At 35.8% G+C, this 27599-nt stretch overlaps 1 protein-coding gene and 1 long non-coding RNA gene across 3 annotated transcripts in view; one reads left to right on the top strand and one right to left on the bottom strand.

Annotated features, from left to right (window-relative positions):
* KCNH7 (potassium voltage-gated channel subfamily H member 7) overlaps positions 1-27599 on the top strand; it is a 434910-nt gene that overhangs the window by 24183 nt on the left and 383128 nt on the right. The gene's annotated exons all lie outside the window — the stretch shown is intronic.
* LOC140850627 (uncharacterized) lies at positions 10468-14515 on the bottom strand. The gene is made up of 3 exons (XR_012133576.1): positions 13963-14515; positions 12984-13130; positions 10468-10980 (listed from the first exon to the last, which is right to left on the bottom strand). It is a non-coding gene; the product is annotated as an uncharacterized lncRNA (long non-coding RNA).

The raw sequence follows: 27599 nt of genomic DNA, 5'->3' as shown, positions 1-27599 counted from the left end.
CTCTCCGTCCTTGAGTCACAGAAATCTTTGAATCCCAGAAATTCTAGTGAAGCTGCATTCTCAAAGGTCATTAAGGATATTTTCACAGCAAAGTCAGCCTGCCCTTCTTCATTGCACACTCCAGACAACTTTCTTTTCTCATCTTTCTTGATATCGCAATGTCCTTCTTGTCTGATTATTTCTTTGACTCTCATCTCCTACTGTCTTTGGATCTTTAATCTTTGTTATTATTGTTGATATTTCATCTGTGGTTTGACTTCTTGATTCCTACCTGTAGAGCTGTTTCTTCACTCTAGTCAAGTTCCATGCTTATTTCAATTTCACTCCAATTATTCTATATTTCTCAGTCTGAACTTATCTTGACACTCTTTTCATTGTATCATTTGTTTTCAAGATATTCAAGGACCTCCCATTTATTTGTGCTTCCAGCCTAAAGTCTCTGTTGATATGTTCAGTTTCAGTTTCTCCCAAAAATTAACTTTATTTTGCAACTTGGTGTTTTTCAAGTTTTTTTAACCATGTCAAAAAAAATAAATTTTATATTGCCACCTGGCATGTGTACGCACTTGCACCCTCATAAACACAGACACACGTGCACACGCTGACTGCTGTACACTCAGGTAAAGGGAACAAGTTTCCTAAAATGATTTCCTCATACCATTTACTTTGATTTTCCTACAGTGTTTCCATTAAAATGTGAAGCTTGTGAGTCCCTAAAGTAACTTCCTGTCATTATCCCAAAGTTAGAAGTGGTCCAGCTTCTCAGATTTTTCGCCTTTTTCCACTGTATCCCCTCAACTCTCTCTAGAAGAGTCTTTCCCTGCCCTCTGAGCCCAAGCACACAGGTTTCTGAGTTTTCAGTTGAGCCTTCTAATCTCTGCCAGGTTCAGCTCTTGAAAATCCCCAGTTCCTCTGAAAGACAACATTTCTAAACTGTCTTACACAGAATAACCCATAATCATCTGCTAATTTTTATAATGGTTTTATAATAGTAAATTTTATTTTTTCTATCTAGTCTGTAAACTCATAAGAATTGTACTATGTTCCCTATAGCACTTACTTTATGTGGTCAAAACAAAGCTACTAGGTTATTTTTTAATTGACAGCATAATGAGATTGTAATTAATTCATTTTTCAAACTCTGGATTTATGCAATGATATAAAAATAACTGAATTTCTGAGGGCTAGGTACAAATCTGAGCTCTATTATTTATGAGCCATGTGATCTTGGGCAAAATTCTTAACATTTCCTTCTCAGTTGTAAAACAGCAACACTAGATCCTGCCTCAGAAAACTGCTGAAAGAATGAAATGGGGATGCTTGTGTAAACCCCTGGCATATACTAGATGCTCAATGAATGTTTGTTGTTAGATGTGCTGTCCTGGAACACAATCATTTTATCACGTTTCTTGCTTGGTTTTCTTTCTGTTTGTTTATATTTGCAAACAGAATCCTGCCTCCAGTCTCTCTGCCAGTTATGTACACATTTTTGAAATGTTATGCTTGAGACAAAGTCTAATGAAAAATAAATGGGAAAGTATGCATCCCTTCAGGTTCTTATCACTCCTTGTAGTACAATACATGGCTTTCTGATACTCTAGAGAAAAAAAAGGTACAACCAGCTTCTATATTATATTTTCTTTGCAGAAGAGTCTTCATCATATTTCATGAAGTGTATATAAAACTTTTGCTGCCACCAACTCTGAGGGTTCATTATACCAAATTAATTTTTAAATGTTTTATTTAAAGATTAAATAGAAGCTTACAAAATAGAAGAGGACATTTTTTTAGTGCATTCTTCATTTTGGAAAGGTAGTTGGTGTTCTGGCCTTTAGCAGAACTAGTTATTTGACCGATTGGAGAGGCTATTCTTGTTTAATTTGTGAAAGGAGCTTTTTGTATTCTAAGACAAACTAGGACACCAAGTTTTAGAGGCACATATTGCATCAGATTTTAGAACTAAATTTAAATTCATTTTCAACTTTCTGTGCTATGAGATATGCAGATTAAAAGGAAAGTGACACACATAAAACCATGTCTGTTAAGCTTTTTAAATTTAAAAAATAGTTTTTTACTCCCCAAGTCTTCCAAGAGTGGAACTTGCTGGCATAAATTATCTAGCCATCAGTTAGATGGCATAAGGCAATAGAGACTGATAGCAGATATCAAAGCTAAAGATGAGTGAGATAAACAAACATGGATTTAGACCTAACATTCCTGTTAATATTTTGTTTACCTCTACCTTCATATTAAATTCAGTGTAAAATATTTATCTTTCCTATTTCATTTGGTTTTTGTTATGTGTGGTAAGCATGGAACCTATGATATCAAGACAAATTTGTGACAGATTTTCTGCCCAACACCCATTTCATTTCCTGATTTCCTTACCTGCATTTCAATTTTAGAAATGTAGTCCTATCATAATAAAGTTATTCTGTATCAGTCTGTTACAAGTATAACTTCTGTTGCATATATTTACCTATAATGTGAATATTATATATGTTTTATAGGTGTTAATTATAGATGTATATTATTTTGAGAATAGCTGAGAATGCATGATTTATGAATTTTGAAAAAATCTATCAGTCAAAATACTATAAAAACTGTTAGAGAATCAAATCAGTTAATGTTATTCTAGCTCCCACTTACCTCTGCCCATCTCAATTAATTTGGAAAATTTTAAAATTATCTTTTGCTTAAATATTTACTACTCTAAGGACATATAGAAATGTTTATGTATGTGTATGTGAAATAAAACGGTTAGACCTGGGTTATCTTTGGTTATCCTAAAAGATACATTTATAAAGGTTTAATTCTTCTAAGATCCAGTGATCTTATCATGCTCCACAAAAATGTTTCCAGCAAAATTTGCTTCTGATATACAAGTCTGACATTTGTTTCTTAGCAATGAGTAATGATAGTTATAGGAGTCATAAGTACTAAATAAAGCTTTACCTTCAATGAAGTTAAGTTACATACCAATAAAGCTTTGACCTTATCTAGGAAGAAGCTGAATAAGAATTTTAAAATGTCATTCCAATATCTTGTAGCATTGCAAGTTAAAGGAATAGCATCTTGTGAAAAATCTAGTTCTTAATAAATTCATATCACAAAAAAACAGGAAGCTAAAGAACATCAAAAGACCTATAATTTAAGCTAACATACATTTTTAACTCCTTATTCAAATTGCCTGAAGAAAAGGTTGGAGATAGTTTTCTTTGAACTTTCTCTTTCTTATAACATAAGGCTTAATAATGATTTAGCTTCATATCATTAGTCAATGGTAATAATCATCTTTAAGTTAAACTAACTCTCGGTTGATGGGTCTCAAAAATGACTCCTAGATCTAAATCTTGATTCTGTTTATAGAATGCAATTGTTAGTGGGTTAGAAAAATCTATCAGGAGATCCTGGCTAATCACTATCATGTACAGAGTAGCCCACTCCAAGTACTAAGGCTCTCAGAGCAAGCAGTAGACTTATCCAATTTAGGACTAGTGGGATGGTTTATCTCAGACAAAATTCAGTTACCAGCTGCCTAGTCCTTCATGAACTAGAACCTTTCTCCTTGTTGTTTTCCATTGTATGGCTGCTTGTCATTAAGGACTGGAAACTAATTCTAAAATTATTTTATGAAAAATGCAATTAGGGTTCTTTCATTTTATATTTGTATGTATACCTATAAATATACACATGCATGCATATACGTATGTGTGTGTACATGTGTATGTTTCATACATTTCAAAATGGAAGTTATCAAGAGAAATATATGTAAGTAAAAGATAGTGGGTCACATTTTCAAACTTAATTTGAAGTTGTATTCCATTGTTATAGTTCTTATTGACCTGGTTTTCACAAGGGAATTGACAAATTCCAAGTTAAAAAATAAATTATTTTTTAAAAATCATAAAATTTTGGTCTAAAAAGAAGTCCAAGCTGACTACATAGTAAAAGTAAGGGTCTATGTCCTTTTGAAATCCAGCCTTATTCCTCAAAGTTGAACTCACTTTAGCCAACTCCGTGTGAATTCCTTCCATACTGAAAGCTCTGTGGAGTAAAGACTATCACCATACAGTGTCTAGCACATTCTAGGCATTCACCAAATGTTTGTTAAAAGAAAATACGGGATGCAAGTAACAACTAAATAAATGGAGAGAGGGTCCATGTTCATAGATAGGAAGGCTCAATATTGTCAATATGTCAATTCTTCCAAACTGGATCTATAGATTTAATGTACCTCCAATCAAAATCTCAGCAAATCATTTTGTGCATATCAACAAAGCAACCTAAAATTTTTGTGGAGAGTCAAAAAGCCCAGAATAGGTAACACTATATTGAAGAACAAAGACAACTGACACTACCTGACTTTATGACTTACTATAAAGCTACAGTAATTAAGACAGCATAGTATTGGCAACATAATAGATCAATGGAACAGAATAAAAACCTCTGAAATAGACTAACATATATATAGCTAATGGATCTTTGACAAAGGAACAAAAACAATTTAATGGAGAAAAGATAGTCTTTTCAACAAATGGTGCTGGAACTGAACATCAACATTTAAAAAAATATGAACCCAAACACAGACACTGAGATAGTTTTTGTGAAGGATTAACAAAAACTACCTCAAACTGAATCACAGATCTAAATATAAAACAACAAAAACAAACAAAAAACCCATAAAACTTCTGGAAGATATTATTGGAGAAAATCTAGGTGCCCTTAGGTTTGACCTTGACTTTTATGTGCAACACAAGCAGATGATCCAAGAAAGAACTGATAAACTGGACCTCATTAAAATCAAAAAGGTTTTCCTGTGCAAAAGAAACAATAGAATGAAAAGACAAACCATGGACTGGGAGAAAATATTTTTAAAAAAACTTAAATAGGACTGTTTTCCAAAACATACAAAGAACTCTTAAAACTCTAGGAGAACAATCCAATTTAAAAAATGGGCCAAAGACCTTTAGCATACACCTTGCCAAAGAAGATAAACAGAAAATAAGGGAAACACAAAATAAAATAAAAACAAAATACTAATATACATCTATTCAAATGGCCACACTCTGGAACACTGACAACACTAAATGCTGGTGGGCATGTGAGTCAACAAGAGCTGTCAGTCATAGCTGGTGAGAAAACCAAATGGTACAAAAACTGGAAGACAGTTTGGCAGTTTTTTACAAAGTTAAACATGCTCCTACATATGATTCACCAATTGTACCCATTGGTATTTGGCCAAAGGCGTTGAAAACTTATGTCTACAGAAAAAACTGTACATGAGTGTTTGTAGTAGGTTTATTAATAATTATCAAAAATTGGAAGCAACCAAGATGCCATTCAGTAGGGGAATGGGTAAATGAATGGTGATACATCTGTACAATGGAATGTTATTCAGTGTTAAAAAGAAATGAGCTATGAATCCATGAAAAGATATGGAGAAACCATAGTACATATTACTCAGTGAAAAAAGCGAGTCCAAGAAGACTACATACCATGTGATCTCAACCACACGACATTCTGGAAAAGGCAACCCTATAGAGGCATTAAAAGAGCAATGGTTGCTAGGAATTCATGGGAAGAGAAGGTGGAATAGTCAGAGCAAGGAGGACCTTTAGGGCAGTGAAAATATTCTGTTTTATATTATAGTGGTGATGCACGTCATTTTACATTTGTCTGAATCCATAGAATGTACACCACCGTGAATGAACCTTAATGTTAACTATGGACCATGGGTGATAATGATGTGTCAATGTTCAGTTATAACCAATGTCCCACTCTGCTGCAGGGTGTTGATAATGGGGGTGGGTATGCATGTATGGGGGAAAAGTATATATAGGAAATCTCTGTACCTTCCACTCAGTTTTGCTGTGAACCTAACATTGCTATAAAAATAAAGCCTATTTAAATACATAAACAAATAAATAAATGGGAAAAAGAGTAATTGAATGAATGCAATAAAATAAATAGCAAATGGTTTCAAGGTCCATGGTATATAAATTATTGAAGCACTTTTCCACTTCATGTCTTTTTTTTCTTTTGAACTTGCAGCGAAATGCTAGTCTTGAGGTTTTACAAATGCAAATAAACCACAAGCTTGTTTTCAGAATCTCCACTTCCTATTAAGATTAATACTTGAGGTAAATATTTTTAGAAGATTTTCTTTTTTGTTTTGTTTTGTTTACATTAAGAGCACTTAGTATTCATCCATTACATTTCTATTACTATAGTTTCTTGTTTTCTGTTTTTATTTCTATACAATTCTATTTCTATTATTATACCTTCCATTTCTGTGCTACAATTTCCATTTCTAATACTCTAGAATTAGAGTATTAGATTTTAATGATTTCCTATGTAGTCATTTTGAACACATAGGTTATATAGTGATTTATCTTATGGCCAATGCCAGATAATTTAGGTAGTACTTTTAGTTTGTTTTAAGAGTTACTTTAGTTACTAATTATAATTTTTTCATTCCTTGTTTCAATATCATTAAAAAATAATACTTGTTACTCCCACAACTTCAATTTTACTGAAACCACAAATATCTAGTATTGCCAGTGGTGTGAATGCCTAATAGAATGCAAAATATAATTGCTTTTTTAAGACAACTTATATTGTCTCAGACTACTAGTATATATTCCTTTGATGACTTTTAAGAGAATGCCCTAAAGTGCAATGCAAAGTGTAATATTGACTAGCAGAATTTGAGGATTCAAAGGCCAAATCATTTCCTTTTTTATTAACAGTAATGATGGTAATTGCCTGCTTTCTACCCATGAATTACTGAGATAAGGAAATCTATAAACTACAGTTACAATTTGTGTCAGTTACAATTCAAAGGCATTTGCTCTTTTCTGGTATCACAGAATAGGGCACCTAGTAAGAACTCAATAAGTAATGGGGTATAAATCACATTTTACTCTCCATCCAAAAGCCTCTCTATTTTTAGATGACGTATGGAGAGACAAGCTGTTACTCCTAAAACTGAGTTACCTAACCTTCAAATTAGTTTATAGCGGTTTTATAAACCTACATAATTTTGAGATGGTGATATTAGAAAATTCAGTGGCTATCAATTTAAGTATTTCCATTCTCAGATTCATAGAAATATTATAACTGAAGGTGAGGGAGATGAAAACAAAATGAAGTCACTTTGATTTTAAAATAATTTTGGAGGAAAATTCCTTGATTTTTTGGAGATAATTGGAGACACCCCAGCAAATGTGTCATTGCCGTTAGGTCCTATAATGAAGGAATAAAGACAGGGGACGTGAGGAAGGAGAGGACCAGCGGTCTGAAGAGCAACTTCAGTTTAGGTCCTAGTTCAAGTCAATTCCTTTGTTCATTTATTGCTCTAAGCATTGCTTTTTGAATCATACACCAAAGTAAAAACTGTTCTTTCCAGGCACTAAGATCCCAGAGGTGATTCTACGGTTAGAATGAAATAGATGCCAATAATTTTGGTTCTCAGATTATTGGCCTATGAATAATAGACCTCACAAAATGAAATTCTATAGTATCTTATGGTGCCAGAGTCTTAACCATAGAAAGAGCTTAGGCTACTCCGTGAACAGAAAAGGATTGTTTACTAGTTGTGTAACCTTGGGAATTTGACATAATCTCTATCACTTTCCTCATCTAAAGAAGGAGGATAATCCTGTATGGGAGGATAATTAAATGCCATGTAATATTTAAAATATCTCACAGAGGTAGGTCAATAAAAATGCCTTAAATTTATTGTAAACATATTAGTTTATCAATGTCAGCTACTCCAGAATGATTTTTAAATTCCTACTTTTTCCTCTTATCTGCTTCCAAAATGAATTTAATGGAAGTAAATTTATCATTAATGGAGTTGATCTAAAACTGAAATACATGTTAAATAATTCAACTATTCCTTTGGAGAAGTCTGTAGAAAGGTTTAGAATAATTTTATTTGTAAATAAATTTGCCATCTCACTAGAGATGTTTGAATTGTAAAATTCTGGATAATTTACATTGGATTTAACTGTCCTCTCATATGGAATGTAGGCCTTCCAAGGTCTCCTACCAAAAGAAAAGGATCTGTCGTGTTAAATATGTTGAGTTGTGCTGTCTTTTATGGTAGTCCATATGTAGCTAGGAGAAGTTTGAAATGAATATCAGACTAGTATGGTTGAGAAATTCCTTTTTCTTTTCTGTTTTTCTGAATTCTTTTTCCATTCCTTTAAATTTAATTAAATTGAAATAAAAATCTTGAAGCAGTCTAAATATTTTTCTGTTCAACAAAACTGTTGTTTTTTTAAAACTGCATTTTATTTTAAACCACTGAAAACTTAGCATCTGAATTGAGATATACTTTAGGTATAAAATTGGTACCAAATTTTCAGAGATTGAATATAAATATGTAAAATATCACAGTAGCAATTTTTGTGTATTGTTACATGTTACAGTGATACTATTTTTTATATATTGGGTTTAACAATAAAATACATTGTTAAAATTTCTTTCATTTGTTTCTTTGTACTTTTGGTTTCCTGTAGCTCCTAGAAAATGTAAAATTACACCTGTGGCAACCATCCTGTTTCTATTGGACAATGCTGGTATAGAGAGATGGCTGAAGTGAAAATACCCACTGCAAATTAAATGCAAGCCTGAGATGAGTCAAACTAGGAGTAGAATGTGACCTGGGAGAGGAAGGGTAGCTTGAGGCAGAAGGAACAAAAGTCGTCTCTTCTTACAGATTCTAATTTAGAAACTGCTGTCGAATTTAGTCTTAGCAACTAGTATATAAAACTGTCCTTTCGCTATCGTACTACTGACAGCTTTATCTAATCTATAATTGCTTAGGTTTTCCCAGTTCTCTTGAGTATTGGAAAACTTCTGATGATGCTCTGTTGCTCTTTAGAAACTAAACCAGAAGTAGTAGTTTTCAAAAGGGTCCTAAAACCAACAGTGTCAGCACACCTGGCGATCTTTTTACAAAGGCATGTTCTCCAGCCCCACTCCAGATACACCGAATCAGCAAGTCTGGGGATGTGGTCCTGAAATTCTGATGTAAGGCCCCAGGATGATTCTGATACACACGAAGGTTTGCAGACCACTGAAATGGAATTTTCTCATACTGGAATGTAACGTTCTTACTAATTGATGAATAGAATTCACTAATAGGATGAGATACCAATAAGTCTACAAGTATTTAGTACATAACTAACGGTGGGATGTGATTAAGTACTGAGGCTGTACAGGACTCATTGTAGCATTATCATGGCTTCCTCTTCAAACAACTTCTTGTATTACATCATTCGTTTTCGGGATGAACTCTAGGTATAGATTTTCCTGGTTTAGTGTTTAGTTAATATTAACAGTTGTCCTAATGGAGTTTACTATCATTCTGAAACAACTACTGGATTATTATGTTGCAAGTAAGTCTAATCTACCTCAATGCTTTTACTTCACATAATGTGCACAGAATTGCTGACTGGGATAATATATGAGCTTTAAGGTATCCCCCTATGCCTCATCCATTTTGATGAAAAATGATTGTGCTGCCTTTTAGGAATGTCAGAATGATTATGTAACTTTTATGGTGCTAAGTTATTGTGGGTATGACATTCTTGGTAAGGGAAAAAAGGTGCTTCAAGAAAGTACTTCAGTATCTTACCATTTTTTTAAATTTCAGATTCTCCTTGAGTAAATTAAAAAGAAAGTTACTTTGTTGAGAATTGCTATCCCTGATAATTTAACACTATTAATATTTAAATTTAAATATTTAAGAAGGGCAAGTTTGTCTTTTTTTTGTATTTTAAATTCTCAATAATACGTTTTCTCCTTTATTACTCAATTTTTTTAAGATTTTTAAGATGGTTTTATACGTCTGCTTCTAATCATATTTATCCCCTTCACGTTAGTTCCAAATACATCAAAATGAGTTTTTTCTTCTTTTAAAAATGGACGACCATTGCCTCTGTCTTCACATAAACCTAAATATGAATTTAAAAGAAGTAAAACATGAATTTCACATTAAAATGTGAAATTAAAAAGTCAATATATGCATGTACTATTTGAGTATATTTTCCCTTTCTTACAAGAAGAAAAAAGCCAGCAAGAAAATCTGTTCACTGATGTCACCTTAAAGCATGGCTTTCCATACACATAACCCATGAGATACAATACAAAATTTTTACATGAATAGGACAAGCATAAAAGAACACAGGATTACTTTTCCTCTAAAGTGAGGAGCTCTATGAGCTTTAAGCATCATGAATGTATCAAAGCCCCAGCACTTGGGCATGCAGCATGCATGCCAACACTGATGACTATTGTATTTCATCAACTAAAGCACAAGGAATAATAAAAGCCATTGCAGCATTTCTCTTTGTTAGGATTAACAAGTGCTATTCTTGTTCTGTACAGGACTAGTGCCTTCTTAAAATGTAGTAATTTGACCCAAGAAGGCTCTATTCTAGTATGAATGGGTAGTAAGGAAATAAGATTCTTTACTGTGATAAGTGCGCTTGGTGTTTCAAAGGGCACTTAATGGAGTGTTTGGAATTAGGGTTTAAGGTATACTGGAATTAAACTGTTTCACTCAAAGGTTTTAAATTGGATAGGCTGGATGGAAACAAACTAATTAACATAGGATAGCATATACAATAACGATTTAAAAATCCTAATGTTAATCATGCCTTTCAGTAGAATGACCAGGCAAAGCCCTAGGCAAGCTATTTACTTTCATCGTCTGCAGTGCTGCACCTGGTCACTTTTCTAAGCTGGTTTGAGTTCTTTCAGCAACAGTCCTTTCTTCCTTCCGGAGGCCTTAGTGTTTGCCCTCAGGCTCCAGCCTTTGTTCGTTGTGATGATGGGTAGATAAGCCATTTCTCTTGTGAACTGTAAAATATGTGTATTTATATTTTCTTGCATTCAGGGGCTTTGAGTTGGTCCCTCCCATTCTGAGTAGTTATCCATGCTGTGCATGTTTGTACACATACAGATCTGTGTATAGATGTAAAACAAAGTATTTTAGATTTTTAATACAAACCCTTCTCTCTTATACTTAGATAAGCACTGGGAGTAACAGAAATACATGAAAGCCTAATGCATAATTGATGATGCCCTGGTCTTTCTAAAGTTTTGAAATGAAAACTAGGCATGCGTATTGTTTTACCAGAAATGAAAATGTCTTCTTGTATGACTGCAGTTTGTTTCACTCACACCTATTCTTTGCGATGATTCACAAACTGGTTGAAATTTGGCCCTTGACATCCTTTCAGCCTCAAAATGTTTTAAATATTCTAGGGGAAAAAAAAGGGACTTCAGCATTTATATAATCTTACATCTGATTTTAGATTAATTTTAACTTTATGAATATAAGATCATTTTTGATACAAATATTTGATGAAATAGGACAGATTACTTATGACTGTGATGGCACATAAAACAGTCTTCTTAGAGTTTAAGAGTTGGGTTATAATTGATTAAATCAATATTCAATCAATATTCATCTAATCTTCAAAAAATTCACTGATTATTACACAAGGAATATATAATTGCTTTATCAGACATGTACACTATTCAGTAATAAAATATTCTTTCCTGAAATTAAAATAGGATTTTACTCTTTCTAAAAATTAAGTGGAAAATTTATAGAGGGAAAAAAATAACGAAATATATAGAGTATTCAGGCCCCACAATTGCTATATTTGAACATTGAATTTGGCACTGAATTTCTTGACAGCTTAGGGAAAATGCAGAAAGGGCCAGTTAAAAAGGATAAAACATCTGTTTCTCAAGGGAAGCAAAGTTCTCTGTAGTACTTAAAAAATAAAAGAAATTTCTTCAGTGGGTCTTCACCCAGAAGGTCTTTGGCTATGGATATTTAACTGACTATGTTCAAATTCCACCCAATAGAAAATCTGATGAGAAAGCTCATTTCTAACAGGGTCCATCAATGAAAATCATCAACAAAGCATTAAAAGCCTACTCATTGTTTTATTTTAAGGACAAAACTTGAAATTTCTAGTGAAAATGTCTTTCCAAAAATCTTCTGTTATTCCCATTTCTTTCAGATGTATTTTTGCTGAATTAGAGACAGTTGAAAAATCTTTTATCTGGCCAGAATTAGAGATACAGGAAACTTCTCTCATTGATTAGGAACCAGATTTTTTTTTTTAATAAAGAAAGTAAGACAAGAATATTGGTCATTTTCAAAAATTAAAAAAAATAACAAATGCTGGTAAGGATGTGGAAAAATTGGAACCCTTGTGCACTATTGATGACAATGTAAAATGGTACAGGTACAATGTTAAACTGTATAGATGTTCCTCAAAAAATTAAAAATGGAACTACATATGATCCAGCAATCCCATTTCTGGGTATTTATCCAAAAAGAATTGAAATCAAGATCTTGAAGAGATATAAGCATTCTCATGTTTACTGTAGCATTATTCACAATAGCCAAGCTGTGGAAAAGCCTAAATACCCACCATCAGATGAATGAATAAAAAAATGTGTCATATATATATATATACAATGGAATATTATTCAGCCTTTAAAAAGAATATGCAAAGTATTCTTGCAAGCATGTGGAACAACATGAACTAACCCTGAGGACATTAGGCTAAGTGAAATACGACAGTCAGAGAGAGACAAATACTATGTGATTCTGCTTTATGAGATACCTAAAATAGTCAAACTCCCAGAAAGTAGAATGATAGTTGCCAGAACTGGGCTCAGGGTGGAGAGGGAAATGGGGTATTGCTATTAATGGATATGAAGTTTCAGTTATGCAAAATGAGTAAGTTCTAGATATTTGCCCTACATCATGCCCATAGTTAACAATAGCACATTGAGCACTTAAAAATTTACAAGAGGATAGGTCACACATTAAATGTGTTTTACTGCAATTAAAAAAAATCGTATGTTTCAGTGTTTACCCCAAATGACCGCTCAGAATTTGTGTCTATGATTCTTATCTGTAACTAGCAGATCCAACTCACATGGCCTGTTGGAGGAAAGAGGATATCTGGTCTCCCACAGCAACTTTGTAACTATTGTTTATATTTCTATCACTGCTCTTGAACTGTGAGCTCCTCTGGGTGGGGACCATTTTTATTCACAGTGCAGTGCCTGGCACGTGTTAAACCCTTGATAAGAAAAAGAAATAGTGTTAAGATTGTTATAGCTCTTCCATCAGCAATTCTATGGGACATTTTTCTATCGTCAAGTCTTAAAAATATCATCACTTTAAAATAATATTTTTAAAAACATTTGAAAGAAGGATTCATACTGCCTATTTTTTTTAGGAAGTGACAGAATCAAATACAGACATAAGGAGTTCAATATAGAGTGTTGGTTGTTTAGGTTTGAGCCAAAAACTTTAACTATTATACATTTGGGCTACTGTCATTATGTTCCTATATAATATATTCCCTATATCAGCGAAACAAAAAATTATTAGAAAAATGAATTCTAGAAAGTTGTTTGATAGTCTGTCGTACACTATGTAGAACGTGCAATGTAGACTTCAGGACATCTATCTATGTATAATTTTCTAAAATTCACATGTGTCTCTTTAGAATCTTACCATTACTTGTACAATTACAATGCGAATTCTGAAACCTTTGACCAAATTTATCTTGTTTTAAGTTCTTTTCAAAAGTGTTAGTGCCATAATACTTCCTCCAGTAAATAAATGGGGCAGAAAATTCACAGGGAAAAAGTATAAATTTTATAAAGCCTTAGGGCCAACCGTTTTCATTTTCTTGTTAAAACACACTTTCTAGAAGGGAAGTTTCTACTAAGAAAATGAAAAAGTGCTATCAACTATATATCTGTATCTATACATAGCATATGTGGGACCCAAAGGGATAAATCTTTTTACCTTTTTCCTATACTGAAAGCAGATAAATTGACATTTTCTTAAAGATTACTTGAATCCATATAATAAATAGTATTATTATTATTGCCATTACTCACTTTTGTTTATTCTACCAAGTAGGAAGAAGGATCAGAATTAGTCTAGCTTTCAATTCAGTCGTGGGTGGCAAATGCAGCAGTATGTACTTCCAGTTTCATAATGTTATACATTTGATTAATTTGCATAAACCCAGACTGTCTCCCTCTAAACTTCGCTGAATATCCAGAGATATAATTTGGCCTGCCCATCTTGTTAAGAGCCTTAGTGTAGTCAGGCCCTACGTTGGGCGACACGGCGAACTTGCCACGGTGCTCACAGCTCTGCTAAGGACACCCTTTGGGTCAGTGCTGCCCAGTGAGCTCTCACATTAAAAGATCTGTGGTGCAACCTCATTGTCATTCCTTTAACGTTTACGTCACAGACAAGGGGCTGTCGAACAGTGGCCCATGGGCTAGAAAAGGTCCAGAGATTCCTTTAGTTTGCTTTCATTTAGTTCCTGACGGTGTTTCATCTGAATACCCTTGAGTCGGTTCTGCTGTCGCCCCCTCCAGCCAGCCCTTCCTTGTTGGCAGTTCCAGCCCATGAGACTCATTTATAATGATCACGTGGTCTCCCAGCTCTGTGAGTTCTTCATCCCTATGGCAACTCTTGCTTTCTGCTGAGTGATGTTATAGACTTCCTTTTTCAAATAACGAATGTTAATATCCTAATAATTACTAATGAATGAATCCAATCTCTTAGGTAAATTGTGTGTTTTCCAGCAAGAATCCTGAGTGTCATAATCTAGGGACACTAAATAGATTATCAACTCTGATCAAATGTTGTTTTGACAGAGCATTATTTTGGGAAGATCTGTAAGAACAATCCAAGTTCATAGGGAAGGACTGTAGTTATCAGCAACCACAGGCTGTGAGAGCTTAGAGTTTATCAAAGTTCTGTAGTTCCTATAGAGAAGAATTTACCATATTATGCCTTATAATTATGTGCCCCACCATCCTTGAACTCGATGTAATCCAACTAGGTATGCATGTTAGGTATGCATCCTAAACATGTATGTATCCTTGTGACACCTATTTCAGAGCTTTATGCATGAAGGCTGGAATGAAATTAAGCCAGGCCAAATAAGATGTTTTCTGATGCCCATCTCCTGCTGCACCTTTACATTCAAAGGGATGCAAAATTAAAAATAAAACATGATTAGGCAAATACAAGTTTTGAAAGAATCCTGAGTGATGACTATTACACAGATAAACATACAGCTTATTTTTTTAAAGCTCCAGCTCTGTTACAGATACCCTACAGTTGCTGGTGCATAGGAATCATGGCTTATTAAATGTTTACATATGTGCTCTGCTGAACATAATGCAGAATGTGTTGTATATGGCTCAGGAAACACAGGAAGTACCTGTCTTTGGAAATATTTTCCTGATAATAAGGGATGTGAAATACTATGATGCATTTTACATTGTCTGAAACAAGCTGGGTAGTGTATGAGCACAGATCAGTTGTATTGCCTGGATTTATAAGGAAAAAAAACCATTAAACTTGCTATCATTAGGAAATACTCCAGCCTACCAAGTCACCTGAGGCAGATGGTTGAGCCTCTTGCTGGACAAAATAATACAATCCCAATGGACTCTGTTCTCTCAATATCAATGGCCAGTTCTTCTTGGTAAATAGTGTGGGCTTGCAGCCTATTATGTACTGGACTCTGTCTTGGCGCCTTACATACATTATCACATGCAATCCTCTCAAGACCCCTTTGAGGTTCAGATCGTTATATCCATCGTACAGATAAGAAACTAAGATTCAGAGAAATTAAGTTACTTCCAATGTTGTGAAGCTGATCAGTGGTAGGTGCCAGATTCAGATGCAGGCCTCTGATTTCCAGAGCCCGCACTCTTTCTTTGTCGCCATTTATGGTGTATATAAGCATCTTTTCATTTAAGGAAACCATAGATGTTATGGTAGGGAACAAACTTATTCTAGAATTTCAGATTTCCTGTGTGTTTGCTCATTGGGCCTGATTGTGTTTGTCTTCAGATTTATTTTTTTGAGTCAGCATTCTTGCTCTGTGTTCATTTTTGTTTCCTTTTTTTTTTTTACTCCTCTCGCCTTTACTTAGAGAGTGAAACGTCCAACATCTGTCCGTGATTCTGTGCACCGAGCACATGCATGACCCTGTGCGCTTAGACTTGCTCATAGGAAAGACGCAGGGTGCTTTCCTCTCCCACTGCAGGAATGGAACCGGTCAGAGCAAGGTGTTTATAATGGTTATCTTAAATTGTTTATGAATCTCACAGGCACACACTCCTATTGTGGTCCCATCTCAAGATAAGATGAAGAAACAATGGCCCCTATCCTAAGAGAAGGTTTTGTGATGCATCTCAGTGTGACCAGAGGAGCCTTCAGAGTCAGAATCTGAAGGCACATACACGGACCTCTTTCACAGCTTCTTTAACATTCTCCTCATTTGCTGGGTTTGCCATCATAGATTTTGCAGAGCTAATGGGGACACTCAAAGTGTGGGTCCTGAAGATAGAACCTAAGAGCTGCTAGGATCCAGTGGTGGGGGCTTACCCTCAAGACAGCCTTGCTACTTTAATCAGATGACTGCCATGTGAGGGAGATGTCCGTGGGATAAAAAAAAGGTGTCCCTGGGACCAAAAAGAAAACAAAAGAAATTTGAACCACACTGTGTAGTCTAAATTCCTCATAATTGCTGCTGCTCGTCATTGTCTGTTCTTGTCTCTCCCACTTCACCAACAAACTCTCCTGAAAGTATAAAGCTTTAAACAATTTCATTCCAATTTATTTGCTAAATTTCATGGTGATAAAAAGGATTTTAATAGAAAGTCATTGTATTATCTAATTAGTGAATCATATGACATTAAATCATTGATAATATGCAAGGAAAACCCTAATCTACAACTAATTAATGAATCCCTTTTTCTCTATGAGAAAACTATCCAAGAAACAGATTTTGTGGTTACTTATTCATTATAATGATATTAAAAACTAAAGCATGTTCTTAATTACTGATTATCTAGGCAAAATAGTTAATAGTGCAATGAAGAGCTCAGAAAGGAAAAACTACATAGTGTAATTTCACCAACTCTGATATCTATTTTCCTCAAGGTCATGAATCAGAACTTTAAAAATTATTGAAACTGCAGGATATCAAGAAATACAATTAATGTGTTTCTATACATACTAATAAGGTAATTTTTCCACATCAAGTTCTTCTAGGACTTAAGCCAAATTATCCTTTGAAGTATACTTTTTGAAGGCATTATCATGTATTAATAACAGGGACACATTAAAAACTGCTTGACAAGCCTAGATAGTAGGGTGGCTTTAGATAATTCATTCAAGTAAAACCTCTCTGAGACTTTCTTTTCTCACGTGGCCAACAGAAGTAGGCTTAAGACTAGAAGTGTATCGATGTGTGTTATGTGTGCAAGAAAAGGAGAAAGAGTAAATGTTACAAGGACAGTGGATGTGGAATAGTCCCGGAGGTCATTTTGGTGCTTACGTATGACTACCGTATGGAATATGCAGAACGTATGGAATATGCAGAACCGTATGGAATATGCAGAAGCCACAACTAATTTCTTCTCCAGTGTTTCTCGTAACCTTCTTATTGCCCAGCCCTGCGTGCAGCTGTGGTTGAGAGGAAGGTGATACTGTCTGCATGTACCTGCTGCTTATGAGCAAGAACGGGGAGTGATTCGGCGGGTACAGACACCGGGTATATGATACGTCTGAGTTAGTCCCTGACACATCACGTGATCAAACCCTTCCTTCCCTTTTCTTCCCTTCCCTTCTTTCCTTTTTCTTTCATCTACTTGGCTGTACATCCAACTGTATCTATTTATTTTGCCACAGAATTACCATCAGGTATGAACACTTCAAAGTTCTGAAAATATCCCTGCAAAATTCTGAAATGAGAAACAAGTACATTTGTTTCCCATCGTTCAGCTTAAAAAGTTGAACATCTAGATAATTCTCAAAATTAACATACTTTATGTTCTGTAAATTCAAGTACACTTCTGTTGGACAGCTAATATGTAGACTGCTTGCTTAAAATGAAAACAATAATTCAAAAATACTTTATTTAAAATATATTTAAAGTTTCAAAGGCATTTTGAAAGACACTACACCAGCATTTCTTCAAACAATCTATAAAACCAACCAGACTTAAACTTTTGTTATTAATAGAAGCATGAGAGCTCTGAAGCCACACTCCTAGGGTCCAAAATCCTGGCTCTGTGACTTCCTTCTTATGTCCCCTTAGATAGGTGTGCCTGTTCCCCTGTTTATAGAATGGAAGCTGTACTGCCTACCTGCTGGAGTTGTAGGAAAAAGGACTTGGTTTGTATATCAAGCTCGTAGAATAGTACCCAGCACATAGTAAGTACTCTGTGGATGTGGGTTCATATAAGTGGGTTCAAAAGAAGTTTCCAGGACCGTTAACATGGAAAGTTTATTAAGTAATTGGAAATTAATAGCCCAATAAAAGTAGTACAGTCACAACTCAATGTCCATTTTCAAGGGGTTCTAAGCAGCACTGGTCTCAAACTCTTCCCTGAGAAAGTTGTCCCCAAATACATGCACAACAACAAGCAAAAGTGAGAACAAAAACAAAAATCCCACCCGGTCCCTACCCACCTCAAAAAAATACAATCACAATGACACAAACACACGCACAAAACAAAACAAAGAAGAGAAACTCCCCCTGCACCCCGAGGAGGGGGTGTGCAGTGGGGACCAGAGGAAAAGAGAGCCAAAACCCAAAACGGCTTCCTTTGCAGGCTACTCACTTGAAGGGCGAAAGCAAGTCTGGTTTAAGTAACTGCAAAAACTCTGATGAAGCAAGTCAGGATATCGAATAGCAGAACATGATCATGTATCCGTAAGTCAGTGAAATGTTGAAAAGCTTTTGATGTAAAATACTAAGTGGTAATGATACACTAAAAATCACCACGTTAAGCAATAGCTATAAGAATAGAGTAAGAATTGGAAAGTGAGGATTTTATTAAAGTGTTATATTTAAGACTATCAATCTTAAGAACAGACATTGCTAACTGGTATATTTATCTCCAGCTAAATGTGATTTAGAGCAGTGAAAGCGACTGATATTTCTTGGTTTATGCTGTTTCATGACAAGCTTATATTTTCTTTCAAAAGTGACATGTATATATAGCGATGACAACATTTTAGGTGGATTTTTAAAAATAAAATTAAGAAAGAGTGCAGGCGTTTTGCCTAGCAGGGTCCATCTTTATTGGGCCTGTGTGAGTGGTTACTGGCAGATGGAGAGCCCATCTGGAAGAGGCCTAGAAGTTATGAGTCTCCGATACAACCTCACGGCCTCTCCCTTCCCCATTTCTCCCCTCGTGGCCTGGCCATACACCGTGCGGATTAACCAGCAGTTAAAAGGCACTATATCCCACTGGCCCAGACTTTATTCTAAATCAAAAGTTTCTGAGATATATTGCCGTAGGTAACATGGGACAATTTTGTCAAAGATTCCCTTTTCCCTTAATTATTTGCTGAAATTATCCAAAACTATAATGGATCCCAATTAGTGCTGCCTTCTGAAATCTTTAGGAAAGAAAGGGAATCCAATGTTTACTGAATATCTGACAGCATTTGACTGTCACTCCATCCTAGGGGTGAGGCGATGTGTCTGTCATTTTTGTGGATGAGAACAGTGACGCTTAGAAAGTCATTTGCCCGGTGTTGCCAAGTTTGCAGGGGGTGGTTCTGGAGCCCTCTGGCTTACGTTCTTTCCCCTGCCTGATGGAATTAGAAAGAAAATTAAAGTAAAATTTAGAACAAAACCACTCAACTAGAAGTTAATTCTTTAGTGCTTGTGTCAGTGGCCACAGAATTTATGATTAGGGGAATTAATGCATCTAGGGGGAAGGTTAAATGAGAAATGAGTAAAATAGTGGGCTTGGTACAAGAGAACATGAGAGGCCCTAGGCCCTGGGCCTCCATCACAGTGGAGGGTTCCTGACTACATGCAGGATAGAAACCAGACGTGTGCCTGGTACAGCATGAGGTGGATTCATTAAGACATAGAAGGTACAAATTGTACAGAAAAGTAGAGTGGACTACTCCGTAGGCAGGCAGCCCCTCCCTGGTGTCTTGTTAGTGTCTTTATTGGAAATATGGTATATAAAGTAGGGGGTGTAATAGTCATTATTTCTCTGGGAAGAGTCTAAGAAGGGGGGGTCTTTTCCTTATTAGGTCTCTTCTGGGGTTGTCATGACAATTGTAAAAATGGCTGATGGATGTGATTTTTACTAGGGAAATGTGATTTTAATGAAATTAGAGGTCTATTCCCAGTCAAACCGGATGCCATCTTGGTTTGCTCTAGTTCCAGCCAGTTTCTGTCACAACTTGTTTATCAGTCTCAGGCTGTTAAACAGTATGTTTAGACAGTATCCCTGTTGCTCCTGTATCTGGCTAGTCAAACTAGCTCAGACTCTTGTCTGCTTCACCCGTCCATTCCCTTCCCACCCCAGGCTCAGTATTATTCATTACCTAACATTACAGAGATTGAAGGAAAGAGCGCTGATTTGTATTCAGTATGTCAGGGGACGCACAGTAGCTCTGCCACTCACTGGTGCTAAGAACATGGGCAAATGATCTCATCTGTCCGAGTCTCCATATTCTGGAAAACCAGCCCACAGAATGGTCAAGAGGGTTAAATACAACTGTGTAATAGAGAATCTCTAATATGTATTAGCCCAATAATTGCTGTTGACTTTGAATCAATAGTATTGAGTGAACTTTTCTTTAAAAAATCTTTCCTGAAGGCGTCTGCTGTCCTACAGCCAGTCTGCCTTTCACAAAATCCAAATGCTGGATTGTAGCAACAACATAAATTCAGATTAGATGGGAGTTTTGCTTGAATAAAACTCAAGGGAATTCCTCACAATTCTTGCCCTTTTTTTTCAAAGGAGATGTATCTGTCTTTTACAAACATACCAGTCATCCGCTCTTTGAGTTGCAACTAGAATGCACTGAATACATTTAGAAAGGAGAAACACTGAAGGCCGGATCCCTGACGAACAAATCGGACATTCATTTACATTTCAAACTGAAACTGGCAGAAAGGTTCCCTTTCATGTGTGTATCTTTTGTTTGAAGCTGCGGTATTAAAGTACAGAAACTTTGCTGAGTTTTAATGACAATTATCCTTTTGTGTTCATCTTAGAGATGTCTTAGGGGATATAGCTAGAAAAATTGGTAAAATAAATTGAAGAGAGGATATTTATTTAATCTAATCTCATGATATCTCTCCTTCAGAGAGTTTGCTGAGGCATCAGACTAGCAAATACATCTCTGTCAATATAACCTCGTGTTTTCAAATTGACAGCATTCGGAAGCAGAAGTTGGGCTTAGGTGTAATTTTTAAATCTTGGATCAGGCTATAAAACCACATTCTGTCCACTACAGAAAAGCCTTCCTGGAAACATCTCAAAACTTTTTTGTTCTGAGGCAAACAGGTCCTGCAGAGGACTTACATTTATAATTTTCCAGAATTTGTGAATATATGCTACATCTATCAAATGTTAAAGCAAATGGACAGCTTTCCATAAATAGACTGCATCAGGCAAGTCCGGGCATGGGAGCAAGTTACTAATGAGTGTTATGGGATAAAGAATATAGCATAGAAATTAGACTGTAAGCAATTGTGGATGGAACCGCGGAAGGGAATGTCAGAAATGACAGTGGGATGATCGGAGAAGCGGTCAGTCAGAGAAAGCCCGCACTCTGGACTGCCAAAGGGAAGTCTGCGTAAGTTCGACTGGTAAGTTACTACGGCTGTGGTTCCGGAGTGAAAGCCTGGTTGTAGCCCCGGCCACTGCTGGATACCAGGCCCCGAGCTTGGGAAGGTGCTGGATGCAGAACGGGGCCTTCCAGGAGCCGCTGCCCCACCTGTCACCGCATCTGACCCTCGTGCAGCAGTGACCACTGCGCTCTGCTCCCCTTCGGGTCAGCTGTATTTGGCGATCATACAGGAAGAAGTTTGTGAAACACAGTTTCTAGCCTACCCAGGTACACAGTGCAAAACCACCCCATGCTCCGTAGTTTATGGGATGGGTGTCCATTCCATTCTGGCCTTGGGGAAGGTCATTCAGTCTCCTTTTGAAGAGATGTGACTTTATTCTATTCTCAGCATAATGCAACAGGAACACATTTGGAATCATTGATTTTCTGACTCCTTGAATGTTTTCGTCGCCAGACCTCTCCAGGGGCTTCCTGTTTTGCCTTCGGTGGTAAAGCTGAAGTCCTTACAATGCCCTAGAAAGGTTGTGAAGATTGTACTCCCCATGTCCTGCCCGACCTCGTCTCCGAGCCTTCCCCCTTCCCCTGCCTCAGCTCCAGCTACCCTGGCCCCTCATCTTTCCTTGACAATAGCAGACATGGCCCTGCTTGGTGCCTGGGCATTTGATACTTCCGGAAATGCGTTTCTCTTAAATGTCCACGACTCATTTCTGGTCTTCCAATATCAACTTCTCAGAAAAGCCTTTCATTACTATTATATTTAAAACTGTACCCCTGACTCCCTGTTTATCTTTGCTGACTTATTTTTCCCCATTGTCCTTTTCATTAACTAACAGACCACATATATTCCATACTGCATGCTAGAATGTAAGTTCCATGAGGGCAGGAATTTTTATATATTTTGTCTACTGCTCTGCCTGGCACATAATGAACTGGTAGGACAGTAGTAACCCCACAAGTATTTGTTGAATCCATTCAATGAAATAATCAGAATGACAAAATGGTTTGGTCTACCCATGACAATCGTCAAGGGTTTTTGTGTTATGAGTGCAAGGAGTAATATTAAATGCCAGTTAATTTCAAAATTAACAACACTAGGAAAAAAATCAAATTCCAATTAGTTTTTCATTCTGACTTGCATCTCACTGAGGATAAGACTTGCAACATGAAGGAATACATGTTGAAATTTGCCTAGCTCTCTAAATTTCTACCTGTGCAGAGTTTTGAAACAGCCAGTCACCAAAGGAGATGTTCTCAGCCATGGGAAAACATTTGCTCTCTGGAATCCCTCAAGTCGTCACTTTTCTAACTGATGTCCCTGAACTCTTAAGGGCTTTAAGAATTAAGGGGAGGATAGTTCAAATCAAAGTATCCAGATTTGCCTGTTGATGTCTTACATTTGTCTCTGTAGCCACTAATCCTTAAGAAGCCTATGCTCAAAAAGTGTTTTTGAAAAATAAGTATAACTAAATCCTAAAACACCTTTACCTACCTATTAATACAATCATTCTCTTCCCTTCCACAACTCATTTCATCTTCTCCATTTTCAAGCCAAATTTTTATCTTCCTCACTCTCTTCAGCCACATTTAGTTATTTCCTTTCTCCTAGGTCATAAGATCATGGGTATGTTGAGAGTTAATAAACATATGTATTTAGTTATAAACATAGGGACTAAAATTAGCGAATTAGGATTAATAAAAAATCCACACTCAATCTTTCTCTTAGAATTTACTACAGCCTCTCATTGTTCAAATGTTTTATTTTTCTAAGCCTCATCATTAAATAATAATAGATAAGAATAGACTATTTTTATGAGGATTAGATGAGTAAATACACATAATACATTTAACACAATGCTTAAGACATAGCTCACATTAAACCCATGTTATTGGTATTATCTACAAATATGAATATATACCTTGTAAATACTACTTCATCTCACTGTAATCTTCTGTTCAGTTATAAAATTCTGAGTCTACAATACACAGATTATGTGTGTAAATGGGCATGTTTGGATAAATAAACAGGATATAAATTCTATTGAATTTTAAAATTAAATAGTGATGGTAATGAAACATATCACACCATCATACCAGTTTATTGCATTCATTATACATGACTAATAGCTATCCTAACAGCTATCCCTTTTGTAAAGGAATCAAATCATATTAATTCAAGGCACTACACTTCTCAAGGTGTGTATAACTAGTTAATAACTAATTAAAATAATGTTTTCCTGCAGGAGAGCCCATCCTTACATATGCATTCCATCCCCAAAATTATACGTCAATGTGAGTTCCAAAACCTTTTGCGTAGGCGCAAGGTTAAATATGGAGGCCACGTTTCTCTTTCCTTACAAAGAAGTTAGTTCAGTTAGGATAAATGTGTAGATGAAAATGGTTTTTCAGAGTCTGCAAAATGTTTTTAGATATTGTGACAAAACTTAGGATAGTAGTTTTTAATCTTTATTTCATCTCATAATGCTAATATGGTCTGCCCTTACTCTTAGCACTCAGTGACTGTTTCTAGGCGTTCATTATACAATCCGCACACTGCACAATGCATCATTTTTTGTAGGTGCAAAAGATTAGGGAAAAATACCCTTCAGTGGGTAAAGTGTTACATAAATGAAGCTTGACCATATAGTGAAATACTGTGCAGCCCTTCGAAAGGATGAGGCAGCTCTTTGTGTACTTATACAAGAACATAACTAAGATATGCACAGAAAGGTCTGAATAATAAGCTGTGTTTTTTTGTGGAGGAAAAAGCAATATTTCTATGAGTATATCTGGAGTACTACTAACTGTTATTACAGCTAAGGAAGGGAATTACATTTCTGGAAACAAGGAGGGAAGAGAGGGAGACTTATTTTTGCTTTTTCTTATCAAAATGAATTAATAAATACATGGTTTCACTTTGTAGTTTCCATCTCCTTGGATGCATTTTTACCACTAGCACTCTTGGTATACTAACCAACCATACACCAGAAGGTTTTTGTTTGAACAGAAGATTGTCACGGAGAGAAAACAGACATACACGTTGAGGAAATGGAGGCAACTGAGAGGCGAAGAGAAGGCAGGTTTAAAAGGTCACATGAGTCCATTGAGAAAGAGATTATTTACAGTGCAATTAATTAAGACGTAGACAGAAAGGAACCAGGAAAACAATAACACAGGATTATGCAGAATTTCTGATGGAAGAGACTGTGGGGGACCATGGCTGGGTCACACAGTTTTCTGCCAGCAGGTGGCATCATCAACCCAAGACAGTTTTGATGCTACGCCTTAGCTGGGGTTTCTGTGGGTGAGTGGGTTAGTAGACGGGGGTAAAATGAAATGGCTTTTGGATTAATACATGGAAAGCAGTATATAAGTAATCAGTCAGAGGTTATTATAGCAAAAAATGCACACATAACAACTTAGTTCTTATACCAATAGTACATCTTATACCAATAGTACAAATTGTATCCATTTATTCTCCATCAACTCTGTATACATGATTTAAGCAATCAGTCAGAGGTTATTATAGCAAAAAATGCACACATAACAGCTTAGTTCTTATACCAATAGCACATCTTAGGAAAAAAGTAATACCATGGATATGTGTATAAAACTGTTATATTTAAGACTTGATTCTAGCTATTGTTTTCCTTAATGTTAAAATTCATATTACAGCATTGGGAAAAAAAAATTTTCTCTGTAAATTTTTTCAGCAAAAATGAAACAAAGGGAATTGTGTATTAAAACTGAGTTGACCTAAGTAAAAAGACGGCAACAGAGGTTTTGAGTTGTACTAAAATTTGAGTTGAATGACCTAAAGCTAAATCCTCCAAAAGGAGAAAAAAAATACTGGGCTTGTCTCTGAAAAGGTGTCAGGCTCATTGAGTGAGTAACTGACCTAGTAGTAAATGCACATAATCACCAGATAAATTTTCTACAGTAGATACGTGGGTCAGTTTTACACGATGTAAGTGAATTGTAATCCACTTATTCTCCATCAACTGTATATACATGATTTAATAATTTTAAAGTATTTAGAGCATATTGTAAAATATATTTTTTTGATATCTATTCTGTGTAGAGTAGAATCTTGTGAAGTTATTTATTCAGAATACGTCATGGTTACCTACCCTGTGTCAAGTTCTCTGCATTCACTGATAACAATTTAATGAAGAAATATACATAGATCCAGCATTCATGGTATATGATTATGGAGAAGTAAAGGATTCGGAGTTTGACCTGACCAGTATTCCAACACATTGCTTGCTGCTGGTGTTATGCCGACAAATTAATTAGCTTCTCTCAATCTCCACTTATTCAAAAACTATTCATGGTGCATCTCCCATGTGCCTACTAGAGTTGAAGGTGCTGGGCAAACAGGAGTGAATAAAACAGATAAAAAATCCTTGACTTTGAGGAACTTTTTTTTCCACATGGTGTAAGGTTTTTATTTATTACAAGTGGTTGTTCTAGTTAAACAGGTTGTAATGAATAAAATATAATAACCCTAGGCTTAAAATAAAGAAATACTTGTTTTGGGATGGAATCCTAATGATGCTATAATGAATTTTTTTTTTTACTGGGTTGTATGGTATTTCATTTTTTTTTTTTTTTGTTAAGGTATTGTTGATACACACTCCTGTTCCGTGAGGTCTGTTCTTTTCTCCAGGTGTATGCAGTCTGGTGCAACCTTCTTCCTGTTGTTCTTTCAGGATTAGTTTTATTAATTATATTTTCGTATTATATGTGGTTTTAGGAGGAGGCCTCTGTCACACCTCTCACGCTGCCATCTTTAATCCTGTCTTGACCTTTAAAACTTAAATATGAGTTTCTTCATCAGATAAATAACATAATAATAATAATAATTTCATATAAATAAGATTGAGTAAAACAAAACATATCTGCAGAGTACAAGATCAGTTCTAGGAAACAAACTGGCTCCCAACAAAGACCTACTCTGTTCTCCTTCAATCAATTCATGGCTCTTCCGTTAATTTTTTCTCCAAACCATCTTTTTGTGGGAAGAGAGAGTCTCTGTCTTTCCCGTCTTTGTATTCACAATAGGAGCTCAGTCAAAGTTTATCAAACTGTTGTTATTTTTATTCAGAAAAAATGGTAAGAAACAACACTGGAAGGTTAGATAAGGGGCAGAACTAAGGAGTCTAAACTCCGTTCTGTGAGCAGTGAGGGATCACTGAAGGGTTTTAATCCAAGATGTTAGAGTTCAGATCTACAGCTAAGAAAAATAACTATGTCAGCAGTTACAATCAAGGAAGAAAAGAGAGGAGGCAAGCAAGAATTTAGGCTTCTGGGGGAAAAAAGACCAGTTCATGACTGGAAGACTTTTTGACCTCAAAGTTCTGGGAATAGATAATTTTGCTCAGCTAGATCTTTTAGAATGAGAGGAGATGTAGGTGAAGGGCAGAACCCAGGGTGTATCGAGAAGTTGATACAATTCCATTATATAAATGCTCATTGAGTATCTGCTGTGTGCCAGATACTTTTCTAAGTAGGGAAGAAATAGTGGTGATTGGGTGGTTGAGATATACATTCTGGAGGAGGGAGATAATAAACAAAGGAACAGGGAAATACCAGAAGAAAATATCAGGTAGTGACAAGGATTATGCAGAGAGTTGAAAGAGGCTGATGTGAGAGTGAGTGAGTGTAGGGCCCACATGGGTCAGGCGATCCCAGAGGCCCTTCTGGGAGGTGATGGTTAAGGTCTGTGTAGTAAGAAGGGTCCAGGTCTGGGAAAATCAAGAGAAAGCGTGCTTTGGACAGCAAGCCGAGAAAAGACAGCTGATGAAAAGGACTGAGAAAGAGCAGTCAGAGGGCTAAAGGTCAATGCTGTCTAAGGTGAGGGAGGCTACAGTTCAAAGGAAGAGTGTTC

This window comes from Manis javanica, chromosome 7 (genome assembly GCF_040802235.1).
Source record: "Manis javanica isolate MJ-LG chromosome 7, MJ_LKY, whole genome shotgun sequence".
NCBI lineage: Eukaryota > Metazoa > Chordata > Mammalia > Pholidota > Manidae > Manis > Manis javanica.
Note: the sequence above shows the minus strand (reverse complement) of the source record. Positions and strands in the feature narration are given on the sequence as shown.